This window comes from Salvelinus alpinus, chromosome 19 (assembly GCF_045679555.1).
Source record: "Salvelinus alpinus chromosome 19, SLU_Salpinus.1, whole genome shotgun sequence".
Lineage (NCBI taxonomy): Eukaryota > Metazoa > Chordata > Actinopteri > Salmoniformes > Salmonidae > Salvelinus > Salvelinus alpinus.
Genome location: NC_092104.1, coordinates 21,102,102 through 21,120,749, shown reverse-complemented (window position 1 = coordinate 21,120,749; position 18,648 = coordinate 21,102,102). Strand labels below are relative to the sequence as shown.

The 18,648-nt window shown below is 45.9% G+C and overlaps 1 protein-coding gene across 2 annotated transcripts in view; it reads right to left on the bottom strand.

Moving 5' to 3' along the window:
- LOC139545123 (aminopeptidase O-like) overlaps positions 1–18,648 on the bottom strand; it is a 108,092-nt gene that overhangs the window by 9,311 nt on the left and 80,133 nt on the right. The window contains exon 5 of one of the 2 annotated variants that reach the window (XM_071352538.1): positions 9,527–9,636. The exons of the other annotated variant lie outside the window; for it this stretch is intronic. The gene's annotated coding sequence lies outside the window, so the exon portion shown is untranslated. Of the gene's footprint in view, positions 1–9,526; positions 9,637–18,648 lie in introns of those variants that run through there. 2 annotated transcript variants of the gene reach the window in all.

Below are 18,648 nucleotides of genomic sequence, written 5' to 3'. Positions count from 1 at the left end.
CTTACCCATCTGTCTATCGCCTCCTTTGAATTCCATGCTGTCACAGTTACCAGCCCTTTCAAGCTTAACATCCTTATCATTTATCGCCCTCCAGGTTCCCTCGGAGAGTTCATCAATGAGCTTGATGCCTTGATAAGCTCCTTTCCTGAGGACGGCTCACCTCTCACAGTTCTGGGCGACTTTAACCTCCCCACGTCTACCTTTGACTCATTCCTCTCTGCCTCCTTCTTTCCACTCCTCTCCTCTTTTGACCTCACCCTCTCACCTTCCCCCCCTACTCACAAGGCAGGCAATACGCTCGACCTCATCTTTACTAGATGCTGTTCTTCCACTAACCTCATTGCAACTCCCCTCCAAGTCTCCGACCACTACCTTGTATCCTTTTCCCTCTCGCTCTCATCCAACACTTCCCACACTGCCCCTACTCGGATGGTATCGCGCCGTCCCAACCTTCGCTCTCTCTCCCCCGCTACCCTCTCCTCTTCCATCCTATCATCTCTTCCCTCTGCTCCAACCTAAACCTTCTCCAACCTATCTCCTGATTCTGCCTCCTCAACCCTCCTCTCCTCCCTTTCTGCATCCTTTGACTCTCTATGTCCCCTATCCTCCAGGCCGGCTCGGTCCTCCCCTCCCGCTCCGTGGCTCGACGACTCATTGCGAGCTCACAGAACAGGGCTCCGGGCAGCCGAGCGGAAATGGAGGAAAACTCGCCTCCCTGCGGACCTGGCATCCTTTCACTCCCTCCTCTCTACATTTTCCTCTTCTTTCTCTGCTGCTAAAGCCACTTTCTACCACTCTAAATTCCAAGCATCTGCCTCTAACCCTAGGAAGCTCTTTGCCACCTTCTCCTCCCTCCTGAATCCTCCTCCCCCTCCCCCCCCCCTCCTCCCTCTCTGCAGATGACTTCGTCAACCATTTTGAAAAGAAGGTCGACGACATCCGATCCTCGTTTGCTAAGTCAAACGACACCGCTGGTTCTGCTCACATTGCCCTACCCTGTGCTCTGACCTCTTTCTCCCCTCTCTCTCCAGATGAAATCTCGCGTCTTGTGACGGCAACCTGCCCGCTTGACCCTATCCCCTCCTCTCTTCTCCAGACCATTTCCGGAGACCTTCTCCCTTACCTCACCTCGCTCATCAACTCATCCCTGACCGCTGGCTACGTCCCTTCCGTCTTCAAGAGAGCGAGAGTTGCACCCCTTCTGAAAAAACCTACACTCGATCCCTCCGATGTCAACAACTACAGACCAGTATCCCTTCTTTCTTTTCTCTCCAAAACTCTTGAACGTGCCGTCCTTGGCCAGCTCTCCCGCTATCTCTCTCAGAATGACCTTCTTGATCCAAATCAGTCAGGTTTCAAGACTAGTCATTCAACTGAGACTGCTCTTCTCTGTATCACGGAGGCGCTCCGCACTGCTAAAGCTAACTCTCTCTCCTCTGCTCTCATCCTTCTAGACCTATCGGCTGCCTTCGATACTGTGAACCATCAGATCCTCCTCTCCACCCTCTCCGAGTTGGGCATCTCCGGCGCGGCCCACGCTTGGATTACGTCCTACCTGACAGGTCGCTCCTACCAGGTGGCGTGGCGAGAATCTGTCTCCTCACCACGTGCTCTCACCACTGGTGTCCCCCAGGGCTCTGTTCTAGGCCCTCTCCTATTCTCGCTATACACCAAGTCACTTGGCTCTGTCATAACCTCACATGGTCTCTCCTATCATTGCTATGCAGACGACACACAACTAATCTTCTCCTTTCCCCCTTCTGATGACCAGGTGGCGAATCGCATCTCTGCATGTCTGGCAGACATATCAGTGTGGATGACGGATCACCACCTCAAGCTGAACCTCGGCAAGACGGAGCTGCTCTTCCTCCCGGGGAAGGACTGCCCGTTCCATGATCTCGCCATCACGGTTGACAACTCCATTGTGTCCTCCTCCCAGAGCGCTAAGAACCTTGGCGTGATCCTGGACAACACCCTGTCGTTCTCAACTAACATCAAGGCGGTGGCCCGTTCCTGTAGGTTCATGCTCTACAACATCCGCAGAGTACGACCCTGCCTCACACAGGAAGCGGCGCAGGTCCTAATCCAGGCACTTGTCATCTACCGTCTGGATTACTGCAACTCGCTGTTGGCTGGGCTCCCTGCCTGTGCCATTAAACCCCTACAACTCATCCAGAACGCCGCAGCCCGTCTGGTGTTCAACCTTCCCAAGTTCTCTCACGTCACCCCGCTCCTCCGCTCTCTCCACTGGCTTCCAGTTGAAGCTCGCATCCGCTACAAGACCATGGTGCTTGCCTACGGAGCTGTGAGGGGAACGGCACCTCAGTACCTCCAGGCTCTGATCAGGCCCTACACCCAAACAAGGGCACTGCGTTCATCCACCTCTGGCCTGCTCGCCTCCCTACCACTGAGGAAGTACAGTTCCCGCTCAGCCCAGTCAAAACTGTTCGCTGCTCTGGCCCCCCAATGGTGGAACAAACTCCCTCACGACGCCAGGACAGCGGAGTCAATCACCACCTTCTGGAGACACCTGAAACCCCACCTTTTTAAGGAATACCTAGGATAGGATAAAGTAATCCTTCTCACCTCCCCCCCCCCCCCCCTTTAAAAGATTTAGATGCACTATTGTAAAGTGGCTGTTCCACTGGATGTCATAAGGTGAATGCACCAATTTGTAAGTCGCTCTGGATAAGAGCGTCTGCTAAATGAGTTCGTCGTCGTAACATATCATACAAAATGGATAACATAGTACACAATTGGATAACGTAGTACACAAAAAAATGTGTGCCGTTTTGCCTCTGTGAGTACCACTCAAAACTACTGGCTGAAATTATACTGTTCCAGGACGGGAGTGCCGCTAGCGCCACTCCTCCCACATTCCACTGAAAAGGCAGAGCGGCAAATTCAAAAAAACATTATTTTAAAATATTTAACTTTTACACATTAACAAGTCCAATACAGCATATGAAAGGCAGACATCTTGTGAATCTAACCACCATGTTCGATTTTTAAAATGTTTTACAGGGAAGACAAAATATGTAAATCTATTAGCTAACCACGTCAGCAAAAGAGAGCACTTTTCTAACTGCATCAGTTTTTTACTCCGTCACTAGCTATCACTAATTCGACCAAATGAAGATATATATAGCCACTAACCAAGAAACAACTTCATAAGATCACAGTCTGATAACATATTTATTGTATAGCATTTTTTCTTTTTGAAAAATGTGTATATTTATGGTATAAATCATAAATTACATTTCAGCTACAATCAGAAAGCAGCCATAACATTTACAGACACCAACATCAAATACCTATTTACTCCTCATAAAACATTTCTGAGAAATACATACTGTGCAGCAATTGAAAAACAGGATTCTTGTGATTCCAGACAATATTTCCGATTTATTAAATGTTTTACACCGAAAACTAAATGTAGCGCTAAATTAGCATAGCCACGCCAGACAGACACACTTGGGCGCGCGCGACCAGTTGACATGCACGACAGATATATGAAATAACATTATAAATTTGGTCTTACTTTGGCTGATCTTTCATCAGAATGTTGATCAAGTTGTCCTTAGTCCAGAAGAGTCGTTCAATCCCTTCAGAATGGCAACTTTCCATCTTCATTTAGCAGGGGTACTCGTCGAGTGGCACGGAACTCTCCAACGTAAACAAAATAAACATTACGGAACACGGCAAAACTCCCGAAAAAATTCAAATAATCTGATTAAACTATATTGAAAAAACATACATTACGATGACATGGTCTCATTTATCAAATCAAATCCGAGCTGGAGATAGTTCACATCCGAAACGGCAGCAAAACAAAACATGATATCTCTCCCAAGTCGCACGCTTCTGACTTCCTGAAATTGACGGTCACGTCAAAGAAATAGGTCTTATTTCACGTCAGAACAAGATAAACGCATGATTTCTCCTCTGACGTACTCTTGACACCCAGAGGAAGGCGTACGAGGTGTGTTTCGGGTCATAAGTGGCATGACCATGTATAGGCAGAGCGTTGAAGCGAGCATAAACATCTTGCATTTTACTTCCTGGTCGGGGAAAGTGCTGCCAAAGGACTTGTGTTCCACTCAGAGAAAAAATTAAAACGGTTTTAGAAACTTGAGACTCATTTCTATCCAATACTATTAACAATATGCATATTGTAATAGCAGAAATTGATTAAAAGGCCGTTTGAAAATTTGCGCATATTTTCCAGTTTTTCCAATTCGCCCCCTACAGCCCAAACAGGTTAACATCACTTTTAGGGCAAAACAATTAAATGATATGTTAAAACAATAAGTATATGTGTGCATATTGTGTAACTGTGGTGTACACTGAAATACATTTTCGTCTATAATTTAATTTTAAAAAGATGTGCATTGTTTTACTGTCACGTTCCTGACCTGTTTTCTGTTGTTTTGTATGTGTGTGATGGTCAGGGCGTGAGTTTTGGGTGGGCATTCTATGTTGTGTGTTTCTATGTTGGTTTAGGGTTGCCTGGTATGGCTCTTAATTAGAGGCAGGTGTTTTGCGTTCCTCTAATTAGGAGTCATATTTAGGTAGGTTGTTTCACTGTGTTCGTTGTGGGTGGTTGTTACCTGTCTCTGTGTTTGTGTTCTGCACCAGATAGGTCTGTATCGGTTTTGCACGTTTGTTATTTTGTAAGTTGTTTGTAGTGTTCACTTGTTCTTATAATTAAACATGTTGAGCACTGGCTACGCTGCATTTTGGTCCTCTCCTTCACCCCAGGAAGAAAACCTTTACAGAACCACCCACCAAACCAGGACCAAGCAGCGTAGCAACGGGGAGCAGCAGCGGCCCAGTACACAGGACTACTGGACACAGGAGGAATGGTCTTGGGAGATCATGGACGGAAAAGGACCCTGGGGAAGGGTTGGAGAGAATCGCCGCTCTCGGGAGGTGAAGGAGGCAGCCACAGCCCAGGAGCGGTGGATTGAGGAGGCAGCACGTAAGAGAGGCTGGAAGCCCGAGAGGCTCACCCAAAAATTTCTTGGGGGGGGGATAAAGGGGAGTGTGGCGAAGCCGGGTTGGATACCTGAGCCAACTCCCCGGGCTTGCCGTGGAGTGAGAGAGCGTCGTACTGGTCAGACACCGTGTTATGCGGTAAAGCGCACGGTGTCCCCAGTACGCGTGCTTAGCCCAGTGCGGGCTATTCCACCTTGCCGCACTGGGAGGGCTAGGTTGGGCATCGAGCCGAGTGCCATGAAGCCGGCCCAACGTATCTGGTCTCCAGTACGTCTCCTCGGGCCGGCGTACATGGCACCAGCCTTACAGGTGGTGTCCCCGGTTCGCCTGCATAGCCCAGTGCGGGCTATTCCACCTCGCCGCACTGGCAGGGCTACGGGGACCATTCAACCTGGTAAGGTTGGGGAGGCTCGGTGCTCAAGAGCACGTGTCCTCCTTCACGGTCCGGTATATCCGGCGCCACCTTCCCACCCCAGCTCAGTACCACCAGTGCCTACACCACGCACCAGGCTTCCAGTGCATCTCCAGAGCCCTGTTCCTCCTCCACGCACTCTCCCTATGGTGCGTGTCTCCAGCCCAGTGACTCCAGTTCCGGCACCACGCACCAAGCCTCCTGTGCGTCTCCAGAGCCCTGTACGCACTGTTCCTTCTCCCCGCACTCGCCCTGAGGTGCGTGCCCTCAGCCCGGTACCTCCAGTTCCGGTACCACGCACCAGGCCTACAGTGCGTCTCAGCCGGCCAGAGTCTGCCGTCTGCCCAGCGGCGCCTGAACTGCCCGTCTGCCCAGCGGCGTCTGAACTGCCCGCCTGCCCTACGCCGTCTGAACTGTCCATCTGCCATGAGCCTGCAAAGCCGCCCGTCTGCCATGAGCCTGCAAAGCCGCCCGTCTGCCATGAGCCTACAGAGCCGTCCGCCAGACAGGAGCCGCTAGAGCCGTCCGCCAGACCGGATCAGCCAGAGCCTTCCGCCAGACCGGATCAGCCAGAGCCTTCCGCCAGACCGGATCAGCCAGAGCCTTCCGCCAGACCGGATCAGCCAGAGCCTTCCGCCAGACCGGATCAGCCAGAGCCTTCCGCCAGACCGGATCAGCCAGAGCCTTCCGCCAGACCGGATCAGCCAGAGCCTTCCGCCAGACCGGATCAGCCAGAGCCTTCCGCCAGACCGGATCAGCCAGAGCCTTCCGCCAGACCGGATCAGCCAGAGCCTTCCGTCAGCCCGGACCTGCCAGAGTCCCTCAGCCCGGACCTGCCAGAGTCCCTCAGCCCGGACCTGCCAGAGTCCCTCAGCCCGGACCTGCCAGAGTCCCTCAGCCCGGACCTGCCAGAGTCCCTCAGCCCGGACCTGCCAGAGTCCCTCAGCCCGGACCTGCCAGAGTCCCTCAGCCCGGACCTGCCAGAGTCCCTCAGCCAGGACCTGCCAGAGTCCCTCAGCCAGGACCTGCCAGAGTCCCTCAGCCAGGACCTGCCGCCCCTTATCCCGGTGCTGCCCCTTATCCCGGTGCTGCCCCTTCATTTAGGTGGTTTTAGTTGGAGGGTGGTCATTGGGAGGGGGATACAGAAGCGGGGAGTGACTATGGTGGTGTGGGGACAGCGTCCGGAGCCTGAGCCACCACCGTGGTCAGATGCCCACCCAGACCCTCCCCTGGACTTTGTGCTGGTGCGCCCGGCGTTTTCACCTTGAGGGGGGGGTTCTGTCACGTTCCTGACCTGTTTTCTGTTTTGTATGTGTGTGATGGTCAGGGCGTGAGTTTTGGGTGGGCATTCTATGTTGTGTGTTTCTATGTTGGTTTAGGGTTGCCTGGTATGGCTCTTAATTAGAGGCAGGTGTTTTGCGTTCCTCTAATTAGGAGTCATATTTAGGTAGGTTGTTTCACTGTGTTCGTTGTGGGTGGTTGTTACCTGTCTCTGTGTTTGTGTTCTGCACCAGATAGGTCTGTATCGGTTTTGCACGTTTGTTATTTTGTAAGTTGTTTGTAGTGTTCACTTGTTCTTATAATTAAACATGTTGAGCACTGGCTACGCTGCATTTTGGTCCTCTCCTTCACCCCAGGAAGAAAACCTTTACATTTACAATGTTTTTTTATTGACAGATCCACTGGTCCACATGATTAAGTGTAGAAAATATTCGTCGCAAGACTCATTTCCTGAGGAAAATAAATGTCTTGTCAACCTAGCCAGCACTTTATTAAAAAGACCACATTTCATGTTTACAAATGCCATAAGAATAGGATTTCTCTTTGATTCCTATATTTTTGAGAACCCTTGATTACAGAGTTAGAGTTAGCGAGGTAAGGTTAATAGTATCAAAACATGTTTCTTGGTGGTATTTCCAGTGTAAACTCTTAGAGCAGATCCCAGCCACAGACTAAACACACTGAGCAGCTCTAAGGGAATTTACCATGATGGTCAGGCTTTACACACTCTGGTCTGTCTTTTTCCCTCTACTATCTGGGTCATTCCACAAAATTAGTCCCTTTTGCATCCCTTTGACATTTTATGTAGAAATTGTGCACCAATTTAGAATTTTAAAAGCATGTTATATTAAATGAAAAACCCTTTAATATAGACCACATGTCAACTGAAATAAATCATTTTTTTAGTTTGCTAAAGTGACAAAATGCTGAATTTTGGCATGTTCCTCTGTGCACCCTCTGTGGAGTTGAATCTTTTAACCCGCTTCACCCCAGAGTTCCTCACGTTTTCACCATCATTGAAAAGCTCGCATTCACGTGATATCGGAGTTATCGGAAAATCCTAGTTCTGCCTGAAAAATATAGTTGCCGAGTTGTGACGTTTCACCACCTACCTTTTCAACCAAAAGATTGCAACCTTATAAATATGGATCATTTAGCTAATTTGACCATATCATCAATGTTAAGCAAGCTAGCTAACTTTATAATTAATAACAGCATCAAGCGAGCTAAAGTCATATTGGTTGAAGAATTTGTTCTGACATAAAAGCACATGAATGAAACAAAGTTGACGTCACAACTAGGAAACAGGTAGTTCCGACGAGCATGTGAATGAAACAAAGTTGACGTCACAACTAGGAAACAGGAAGTTCCGACGAGCATGTGAATGAAACAAAGTTGACGTCACAACTAGGAAACAGGAAGTTCCGACGAGCATGTGAATGCAGCCCTAGATATTTTGTTGCTTTGAAGAAGTCATTTCTGGAGATGGTTATTTATTTCATGTGATTAGCAATTCATTTTAAGGGTATTTTTCAAAAAAGCTTCCATTCCTCCTTTCAGAAGGGGATTTATGGATGATTTAATATTGAAATCGTCAACCCTGTTACAGTCAACCCTGTAACAGTCAACCCTGTTATTTTGCATTTAATAAGTACATACTCTTTTATTTTTTTAAATTGAAACTCTTGTGATGGAAAAACATATTTTTTATTAAGTTGAACATGTGCTCCTTATGACAGAATGTTAAAATGATGTGAGTACACTACCCAAAAGGGACTCATTTCGTGGAACGACCAATCTGTGTCCCAAAATACCTCACTATTAGGAGCACCCATGGACCAAAGAACTGTATAGGTTCTCACTCCATAGCTGTGGGCATCCCAATATAATGTACTATACACTCAGTGGACAGTTTATTATGTGCACTACCCTGTTCACGAAAATGGTTTGCCCTCCTACAGACAGTTGAGTCATGTGGCTGTGGCTTGCTATATAAAGCAGACATCAAGGAATTCAGTTACTGTTTGATTGAATGTTAAAATGGGCAAAACGAGTGACCTATGCAACTTTGAGCGTGGTATGATCGTCGATGCCAGGCGCGCCGGTTCCAGTATCTCAGAAACGGCCAGCTTCCTGGGCTTTTCCTACAGAGAATAGGGTGACAAACAAAAAACATCCAGTCTGCGGCAGTCCTGTGATCGAAAACAGCTCATTGAGGTAAAAGAAGAATGGAAAGAATGGTGCAAGCTAACAGGAGGGCCACAATCAAGCAAATAACGGCGCAGTACAACAGTGGTGAGCAAGGATTTGGCGTAAGCAGCATGAGTCCATGGCCCCATCCTGCATGGACTCAACGGTACAGGCTGGTGGCTGTGGGGAATGTTTTCCTGGCACACGTTAAGTCCCCTGAGTCCAACTGAGCAACGTTTGAATGGCAAAGTGTATCTGAACATAGAATCCATCCCCCGAAGAATTCAGGCAGTTCTAGAGGCAAAGGGGTTCCGACCCGGTACTAGATGTGTGTAACTAATAAACTAGCCACTGAGTGTATAGTGTAATATTTCTGACCAGGTTCAATCAAAGACTGAAGAGAAAGCAAGACATCCCAGTCCCTCCTTTTTTCTGGTTCATATACAGTCAATTAACTAAGCAGACCGGACCCAGCTGATAATGCATTGGTGCCTATGGGAGAGTCACCCCATTACGCAGACCAGAACTGACAATTTTTTGGGTAAACATCCTAAATGGGACATCTTTGTTTATCCACCATCTTTGCTTTCACTTCAGTGATTACGCAGGAAAGGAAATAAGGACATGAAGCCATATAGAAGTTGGATTCTGGTTCTGTCTTCCTGTCTGGAGAGGAAGTAGTGAGAGCATTACTTCCTTGTGACTCTTCAGCTTTTCCTCTCCCTCTCATGTCCCAAGGCGGGCAGCTGGACAGCCTGTAAGTGAGAACAGTGTAAGAGCAGGAGTGCTGCTATTCTCTTCAGAGCTGGTGTGCAATTCATAGTACAGTCATGGGAGTATCTGTGTTCCATATGGTATCCTTTTTCCTGTATTGTACACTACTTTTGGCCAGGGCTCATAGGTATAGCACACAATATAGGGAAGTTGCTCTGGTCAAAATTACTGCACTATATGTGATTCGTTTCAGGAAACTAGCCATCACTACTTCTCAGGAGTGCCATTTGAACTTAATTTTTTTAAATGATCAAAATGCGTTTTTTTTGGGCAGAAATGTCTTCTGGAACATGTGAACTTTCATGTGCCTTAATAACAAACTTGTATGCCACCTGTAAATACAAGTACAATTGGTAAATTATGAGCCATGTTGGTTTAGCCATGGAAAAAGTGAGCAAACCTTCCCGCTAGCCATGACTGGCTGAGATAATGAGTGAGCTGGACATGCCGAGAGATGATTTCGGGTTGGCATGCCATGTAGAAAGCATCTGTCTATAATATTACCTGGTCAGTATGTGTAGGTAATCCTTTCTAATACGGCTTTTTTTAACCATATCACGTAGTAGAACTGCATAAGTGTTGTTCTCCACTTTCTGGAGGACCGAAATTTGAAATCAGTGGAATTAGAGTTTGATAGCTGGGGAGATTGCAAATATTTAGACAAAGTTGAAAAGAGAACACATGCTGTTGTATAAAACACCTGTCTCCGGATTACATCTTCAAACTAAGGGCAACCATGGCATCCGTGACAGAGAGAGAGAAGCATCCATCCATGTATACGGGTAAGAGTCTAGCTAGCTACATTTTCAGATATTACACATTTCTAATTTTGCCAGAAAGTAATTTTCATTTCAAGTTAAAGTGTACTGTTAGCTAGCTAGCTAACATTAGCTGGCTGGCTAGCTAGCTAATGTTACGTGTATGATCTGTGTAGTAATATTATTTGTATCTCAGAGCCATTTGCATTGCTAGTTATAGCCTAATGTTAGCTACATGCAGATTCATTCAGGGTAGTAACGTTATGAGTTGGGATTATGGTTCACTGTTTAGCTAGCTAGCTACATGTCTAAACAAAAGACTCCACTATGCAAGTAATTATTTCAATAGAATGTTTATGATGTCACAGCGACAACTGTCGATAGACGTAGCTGGTGAATTCGCTCTGGCTATCTACTCCGATTTCAGAACACTCTCGTCTGAGTGTCCTAGAGCGCAGAATATCTGACTAAATTTACAAACGCTCAACACCCTTTGAATATGGCCGGTGTCAGTAAACGTTGGCAAAAAAGCGTAATCACATTTTTGGCAGCAGCAAAGTTGCAGTCACCAACGCTCTGGATAACATTAAAACAGCCTAACCAGCTCTGCTAGGACGAGTAAAATGGTCAGAGTGAGCTGTTCTCTCATTTGTGTCTGGAAGTAGCTAGTCAACGTTAGCCAGTTAGCATGGGTGCTTGACTGCTGTTGTTAGGTCAGAACACTTGAATCAAACCTACTCCTCCGAGAGCAAAACGCTCTGAATTTACGAACAGACAATCTGACAATGCTCTGAGTTTACGAACGCCCAGAGCACACTCTGGCACTCCAGATTCAATTTACAAACACACCTGTCCTATAAGACAGCCTTTAGTCTTGAAATCTTTGGTTGTTTAGTACCGAGCCTCACATGTGAATTTTTAAAGAGATTGGTGGGGCTTAAGCTTAAGAAGGTGTGAACGATGCTGAATGGGTGTAGACAAAGAAGAGCTCTCCTGTAGGTACATTACCAAAACATTCAAGGGCCATTTTCTCAAAATCGAGGTTACAAGTTTATCAACTTTCAAAGCAGAATTACTTTCCCATTGTTCCTCAAATGTAGTGTATGATATACCATTTTCTGGCTCCTAGTCTCTACTTTTATCCAATGTAAAAAACACAATTTCTAATTTTGCTACATAAGCGAATTGAGCCGGTCGGTCACATATAGGGAATACAGTGTCATTTGGGATTCATCCCCTGACGGTATTAGTCAGGTGTGTTGATGTTTTTGTGTAGCTCTTCAGGGCTGGAGGATGATTCTGATGCCTGTCCGTCTGTCTGACTGTCTGTATGTCTATCTGGTGTTGGTGTGGGCTGGACTCCTGTTCCTGCTGAACTGAGCCAGTCATTTAGAAGTACTGTTATCAGCTCAGTAGGCACAGGAGGCATCGTCCTCTATAGTGCGCTCTTTCTCTTTCTCCTTCTTCCTTCTTCTTCTCCTTCTCCTTCTCAATATTTTGTAATGAAATGTTGTCTTTCTTGCTGAGACACACCTGCATCTCTGGGAGGCAAGTCTCTTTCACGCTGTTCCAAATATGAATTGAGAACCTATCATCAACAACAATGCAACAGTACTGTATGTCTCACTGAAAGGGGTTAAGTAAGAACAGTAAGTCTAACATAACATGGCTCTGATTTCTCACAGTTCCATTCATGCATTCAGCTCCATATTAACAACACCAATAACAAGTCAGAGGTGCTGGAGTCTGGCTGGGGAAACAGTTAGACAGTCCCACACCAGGAATATGGCACCTCAAAATAGGCTTATAAAAAGAGAACAAAGTGAGGTTAACCTAGGACTTTAAAGTGAGCAAAGTTAGGTTGACTTCTGGCATTAGAGTGAAAAAAGTTGGGTTTCTCCTTTCTATAAGGTTTTCGTTGTGCTTTGATGTGCCCCACTTTCCTCCCATTAGGCTGTAATAAATCAAGCTTAAGATATTGTCACCGATGGTAATTCCTCTCTTTTACAGGCCTTTGATAGTCATTACTCTTTTAACAGGCACTAAATATAGTCCTTTACAGGCAGACTCCACATGGCCTTCATTTCTAATTCACACATCTGTCTTCGCTTACAACCGCCATTTTGTTTCAGGAAGAAAAGACGACAGTGCTATACCAGCTCTCCTCCTACCGCTTCCCGCCCTGCCACTGACCGCACCACCACCACAATTGCCTTTCCAGCTCAGTGCGTTCAGTCTGATCCATTGGTTGGGATTCAATCAAAAACACGTTATAGAGCAGCACACTGCATTGGCGACAATCTGGCTTTTAAAGGCAACTTCCCTGATATTCTGTGGATGTCGGCGCAAGCATAGTTACCTTTAAAAGTCAAGTGCAATGCTCTTAACGACAACACGCCTTTGATTGAATCCCGGGCTATTGATTAGGCTAGTTACTGTCTGAGCTCAATAGTTCAACATCGACAGTTTTCGTTTGTGTACAATGCTCTGTACCGGATCGCACACTCAAATAAGAGATGGCATTGTGCGATCAGGTAGTAGTAATGGCAAAGATCGACCATAGATATTGCTTTAACAAATAGGACCTGAACATATTTGTTAGCCGGGATGGAAATTAAGCTAACCGGCTAACCAGAGGCTAGTACTTTTCAGACCGGGCTAGTAGAAAATGTTCCCAACTAGCCCGCTAGCCCAAGGCTAATACTTTTCAGACCGGGCTAGTAGAAAATGTGCCCAACTAGCCCACCGACTAGTGGAATGTCTTTTCAAATATCGCAGAGCACAGACTTTGGACCCGGGGTAGCAGAAATTGTGTTGTACTATCCCTGTGGGCCAGTGGCCAAAATCTTTAAAGGTATACTTTGTGGTACTCACAAATTCATCTGACTCTGGGGAAGTAGATAAAGGACCTAATTGCCAAAATCCTATAGTATCACTTTGAGTCCCATCCCTATTTGTTAGTGCTGCTGATTAAATCTGTTTGTAGTTCGAAAAAAGAGGACGAGGAAGAGGAGGATAAGGAAGTGGAGGAGGAGGAAGATGGTCCTCCCGGGTCCATGTCATCGTGGCTCACTGAGCAGCAGCATTAGCAGAGCCTGTGTCTCCTCATTTCTCATTAACACTGTCTCCTGTGTCCCCAGCTCTCCCTATCCCTATCACCATCAGTCTGCCCAGAGAGAGAGAGAGAGATCATAGAGACACGGGAGGAGAGAGAGAATAGAGAAAGAGAGGTGTGGTGAGAGAAGAGAGAGGGAGAAACAGAGAATGGGCAGGAGAGCATAACGCAAGGCTCATTAGTAATTGTGCAGCACATCAAACTTATGAAGGAGACTCCAAGTTCGAATTCCCATGGATGCGCACACACACACACACACACACACACACACACACACACACACACACACACACACACACACACACACACACACACACACACACACACACACACACACACACACACACACACACACACACACACACACACACACACACACACACACACACACACACACACTTCTAAATGCCTACTGTACATCTCCACTCCAGTGTAGGTAGGGTCTCTTCAGACATGCAGAGACAGGAGAGAGGAATTTATCTTGCATGCAAAACTGTTCATATGGTCTAGACGTGTGGGGCGGAGGGAAATGGTGTCAGCTAATCCTCTCATTCCACCTCTCTCTCCCTTTATCTTTTTGTCTGGTTCTAGCTGTCATGCTCTCCTCGGGTGCAGAACTTAGCCACTGTGAACAAAGAGGAGATCAATCACTGTTCACCAATCAGCTAAGCTCTGTACCTGCTGGGAGAGAGGTTACTGCCTGTCTGGCAGATACATACACACACCAGATTAAGAAGATTGCTAGCCAAAACGGTATTGTGTTTAGCCCTCGGCATAAGAAGACATAGAGGCCATTGTTTTTTAAATAATTGTTATTATGATGAGGTCATTGTTGGTAAGATTAACATTGTTTATCAAATATTTTTCTGTTTTGTCTTACGTGACCTTAAGTGATTGAAAATGGCATATAATTGGTTGTCTCTTGTGCTTGTCTTTATCTTGTAAAGGTTACATTGTGGAGTAATGTGGCTGCATCAAAAAAAGAGGAACTGAAGATGGATGAATCAAAGTTGAATGAAGACAAGGCCTCAAAGGGATTAACAAAAGTGTACATATGTCAAGAAATATGTAATTATTACATTTTTTTTAAATGCAGTTGTTTGTATAAGTGTATTATTTCTTGTTTGATGATATACCTACAGTTTGAAATGTGAGGAAATAACGTACGCTAGCCTAGTAGTGACACAGTAGTTAAACAAGATGTCAATAGTGATTTTAAATAGGCAAACTGTAGTAAATGCGACAGTTTCAATAGTAATTTAAAAGGGTTTATGTAGGAAATGAAGAAGGATCAGGAGCAATTCAGTAGTGACACAATACTACACATACAAATGGCAGTAGTAATTCAATAGGGATTGAGTAGGCATACAGCAGTAATACGTAGTAATTCAATAGGGATTGAGTAGGCATACAGCAGTAGTACGTAGTAATTCAATAGTGAACGTGTATGAATTGTGTAGGTTTTAAATAGTAGATACCCAAAAGCTGATCATTAAGGGAGAATTATGTAGTAATATGAGTAGGAAATATGTGTTCACCAGAAGTGAAACATCCCAATTTATCACTCATTACTACTTAAATTACTACGTAAATCAATACTGGTTTACTACACATCTCAATAGCAATCAAGTAGTAAAACCAGTAGGTTTTGTGTAGATCTTGTGTAGTGATGGGGAGTAATTCAGTAGTACAGTACATTTTCATGAGGGTGGGCTCAACATAGACACCCACATAGAGACACATGTGCTCAAAAAGTTTCCACCCCTGCCCCTCTACCCTGTGTGGGGCCTCTCATCCTCGTCATGCACACCACACACCCTCCCAGATCATCATGTCTTATTTGACTTTATTATTGTGGGCAGCTGAGTGGTGGAGCCTCTAGTTGTCATGGCAACCGGTAGGGTCTGGTCTGGGTGGTAATCCCTGGCAATGTGATTTTATCTTAAGGCACAAATCAGCACGCCAGGAACCCTCCCAGAGCAGACATGAAAGACCAGGAGACTCTCTCTCTCTTTATTTTCCTCTCTTCTCTTTCTCTCCCTCTTTCTTTCTTTCTTTCTTTGTTTTTCTCTCTCTCTCTCTTTTCCTCTCTATCCCTAACTCAGCGTACCAGGAATCCTGACATTAAAGGTGATACCTGTAAATCCTCGCTCTCCCTCGCTCTTACTCTCAGCACACCATGAACCATCACAGCCGAGACATGAAAGGTCAAACCTGTGGATCTCTCTCTCCCTCTCTATCCTTCTCTCCCACTTTCTCTCCCCCTCTGCTTCTCTCCTCCTCTCCCATTCGCTATGCTCCACCACACCGATGATATGCCCCTCATTAAGCGGATCAGGAGGGATTCCACAGGCATGTACAGGGGGAAGAAAAGAGACAGGGAGGGAGGGGAGAAAAGAGAGGGGGTGAGTCCATCTCTACCCCCTTGTTTTAAAAACAAAGTGGAGGAAAAGTTATCTTGGACTGGCAGTCTGACAGACAGGCAGACAGACAGACAAGCAGACAGACAGACAAGCAGACAGGCAGGCAGACAGGCAGACAGGCAGGTTATTGTAGCCCTAGTCTCTTCCTTCTTCTTTGGTGTAGTGTGTTACCTTTTAGTCAGAGACATGAACAAGTCAATACAAAGAAATTGATTAAGTCAAAACGAATGGTTCTGTGACCCCAGGTTGGGAGAACTGCATCAGACTCTATTCTATTCTACTCTATTCTATTCTATTCTAGGCCTGTACTGAAGCTGGAATTATATGTGGATTCGTACTGAGGAAGTGAGTGATGATGGCCAGACACTAGTGGACAGAGACAGAGAGCCACTGTGACAGGAAGGGCCCCAGCAGAGTGTGCGTGTAAAGTGATTTATCCGAGTAGAGACAGACAGAGCACTCGCCTGGAAAACCTTTCTCCACCCCTCTGCACACACAAAGTGCGTGCGTGCGTGCGTGCGTGCGTGCGTGCGTGCGTGCGTGCGTGCGTGTGTGTGTGGATGAAAGCACCCTTCTCGTCTTGCTTGGCCACCGCCTGATGAAGGATGTATCTGTATATCTCTGCATCATCTGGACAAGTACTTAGCAGCACCTCCGGTTATAAGACCATAATGTGTCCCAAATGGTAACAGCCATACGACATATTTAACCACAGATGTAGAGATAGATATGACAGACATGAATATAGATATCCGGTTGATCCCATGTTGGTCCCATGTTTCATGAGCTGAAATGATCCCAGAAATATTCCATACTCACAAAAAGCTTATTTCTCTCAAATTTTGCATACAAATTTGTTTACATCCCTGTTAGTGAGCATGTCTCCTTTGCCAATATAATCCATCTACCTGACAGGTGTGGCATATCAAGAAGCTGATTAAACAGCATAATCATTACACAGGTGAATCTTGTGCTGGGGACAATAAAAGGCCACTCTAAAATGTGCCGTTTTGTTACACAACACAATGCCACAGATGTCTCAAGTTTGGAAAGTTTTGCTGACTGAAACTGTGGGTTTGCATAACCGAAGAAGGGCTGCACAAACTGTCAGAAACCGTCTCAGGGAAGCTCATCTGCGTGCTCATCATCCTCACCAGGGTCTTGACCTGACTGCAGTTCAGCATCGTAACCAACTTCAGTGGGCAAATGCTCAGCTTCGATGGCCACTGGCACGCTGGAGGAGATGTGTGCTCTTAACGGATGAATCCCAGTTTCAACTGTACCGTTTCAACTGTTGACATCGTGTAAGGCATCATGTGGGCGATGTCAACATTGTGAACAGAGTGCCCCATGGTGGCGGTGGGGTTATGGTATGGGCAGACATAAGCTAGACAATGAACACAATTGCATTTTATCGATGGCAATTTGAATGCACAGAGATACCGTGACAAGATCCTGAGGCCCATTGTTGAGTCATTCATCCACCGCCATCACCTCATGTTTCAGCATAATAATGCATGGCCCCATGTTGCAAGGATCTGTACACAATTCCTGGAAGCTGAAAATGTCCCAGTTCTTCCATGGCCTGCATACTCACCAGACATGTCACCCATTGAGCATGTTTGGGATGCTCTGGACTGACGTGTATGATAGCGTGTTCCAGTTCCAGCCATTATCCAGCAACTTCTCATAGCAATTGAAGAGGAGTGGGACAACATTCCACGGGCCACAATAAACAGCCTGATGAACTCTATGTGAAAGAGATGTGTCACGCTGCATGAGGCAAAGGGTGGTCACACCAGATACTGACTGGTTTTCTGATCCACGCCCCTACCTTTAAAAAAATAAAAGGCATCTGTGACCAATAGATGCATATCTGTATTCCCAGTCATGTGAAATCCATAGATCAAAGCTTATTTACATGTATTTTCATTGACTGATTTCCTTATATGAACAGTAACTCAGTAAAATCTTTGAAATTGTTGAATGTCGTGTTTATATTTTTGTTCAGTGTGTATGCAATGGCTAGGGCTTGTCATGACTGTGGTTATTACACCAGGCAGAATATGTAGATATCCAGAGCAAGAACAGTGAATAAAGAGTTTGCTTTAGGTCTAGATAAAGGAGCCTCGCAGCCTAGTACGCTTAGATCAACAAGCTCTCAAAGTCTCACATCAGAATTTCAAACGGTTAATTTCGAAGTTGTTCCTAAGGTCAAATCTACAAGTGTGGAAGGTTAAGTTTAGGCATTAACTCCGATTTTTTAATGTTAGGGCTAAGTTTAGCATTAACTCTGACATCTTAAGGTTAAGCATAAACTTAGAATGGTTAAGGTATGGGTTAAGGTTTGGGATATGGTTAAAACAAAAATCTCAAAAACAACTTTCTATCGCTGGATTGAACCATGCAACCTTAGACACCAGAGACAGATAGGTACAGCCATCCCCATCCACAACACCCAATCAAAACCAAAACTTCTTCAAGCTAACAGCGCTCACTGTTGCCCCTAGTGGCCGGTTTCCACATCATCTCCCGACGTCCTCAGAAATGGATGGACGTCGAATACTGACCTATATCACGACTGACCGCGCTAGATAGTCTGAATGGCTGAATGGCTCTCCTTCCTAGGGAAAGTTCTAGTGTTCCTGTTATTGCCCACACTATGAAAATATCTACTCCTTCAGAGTCCTCACTCAC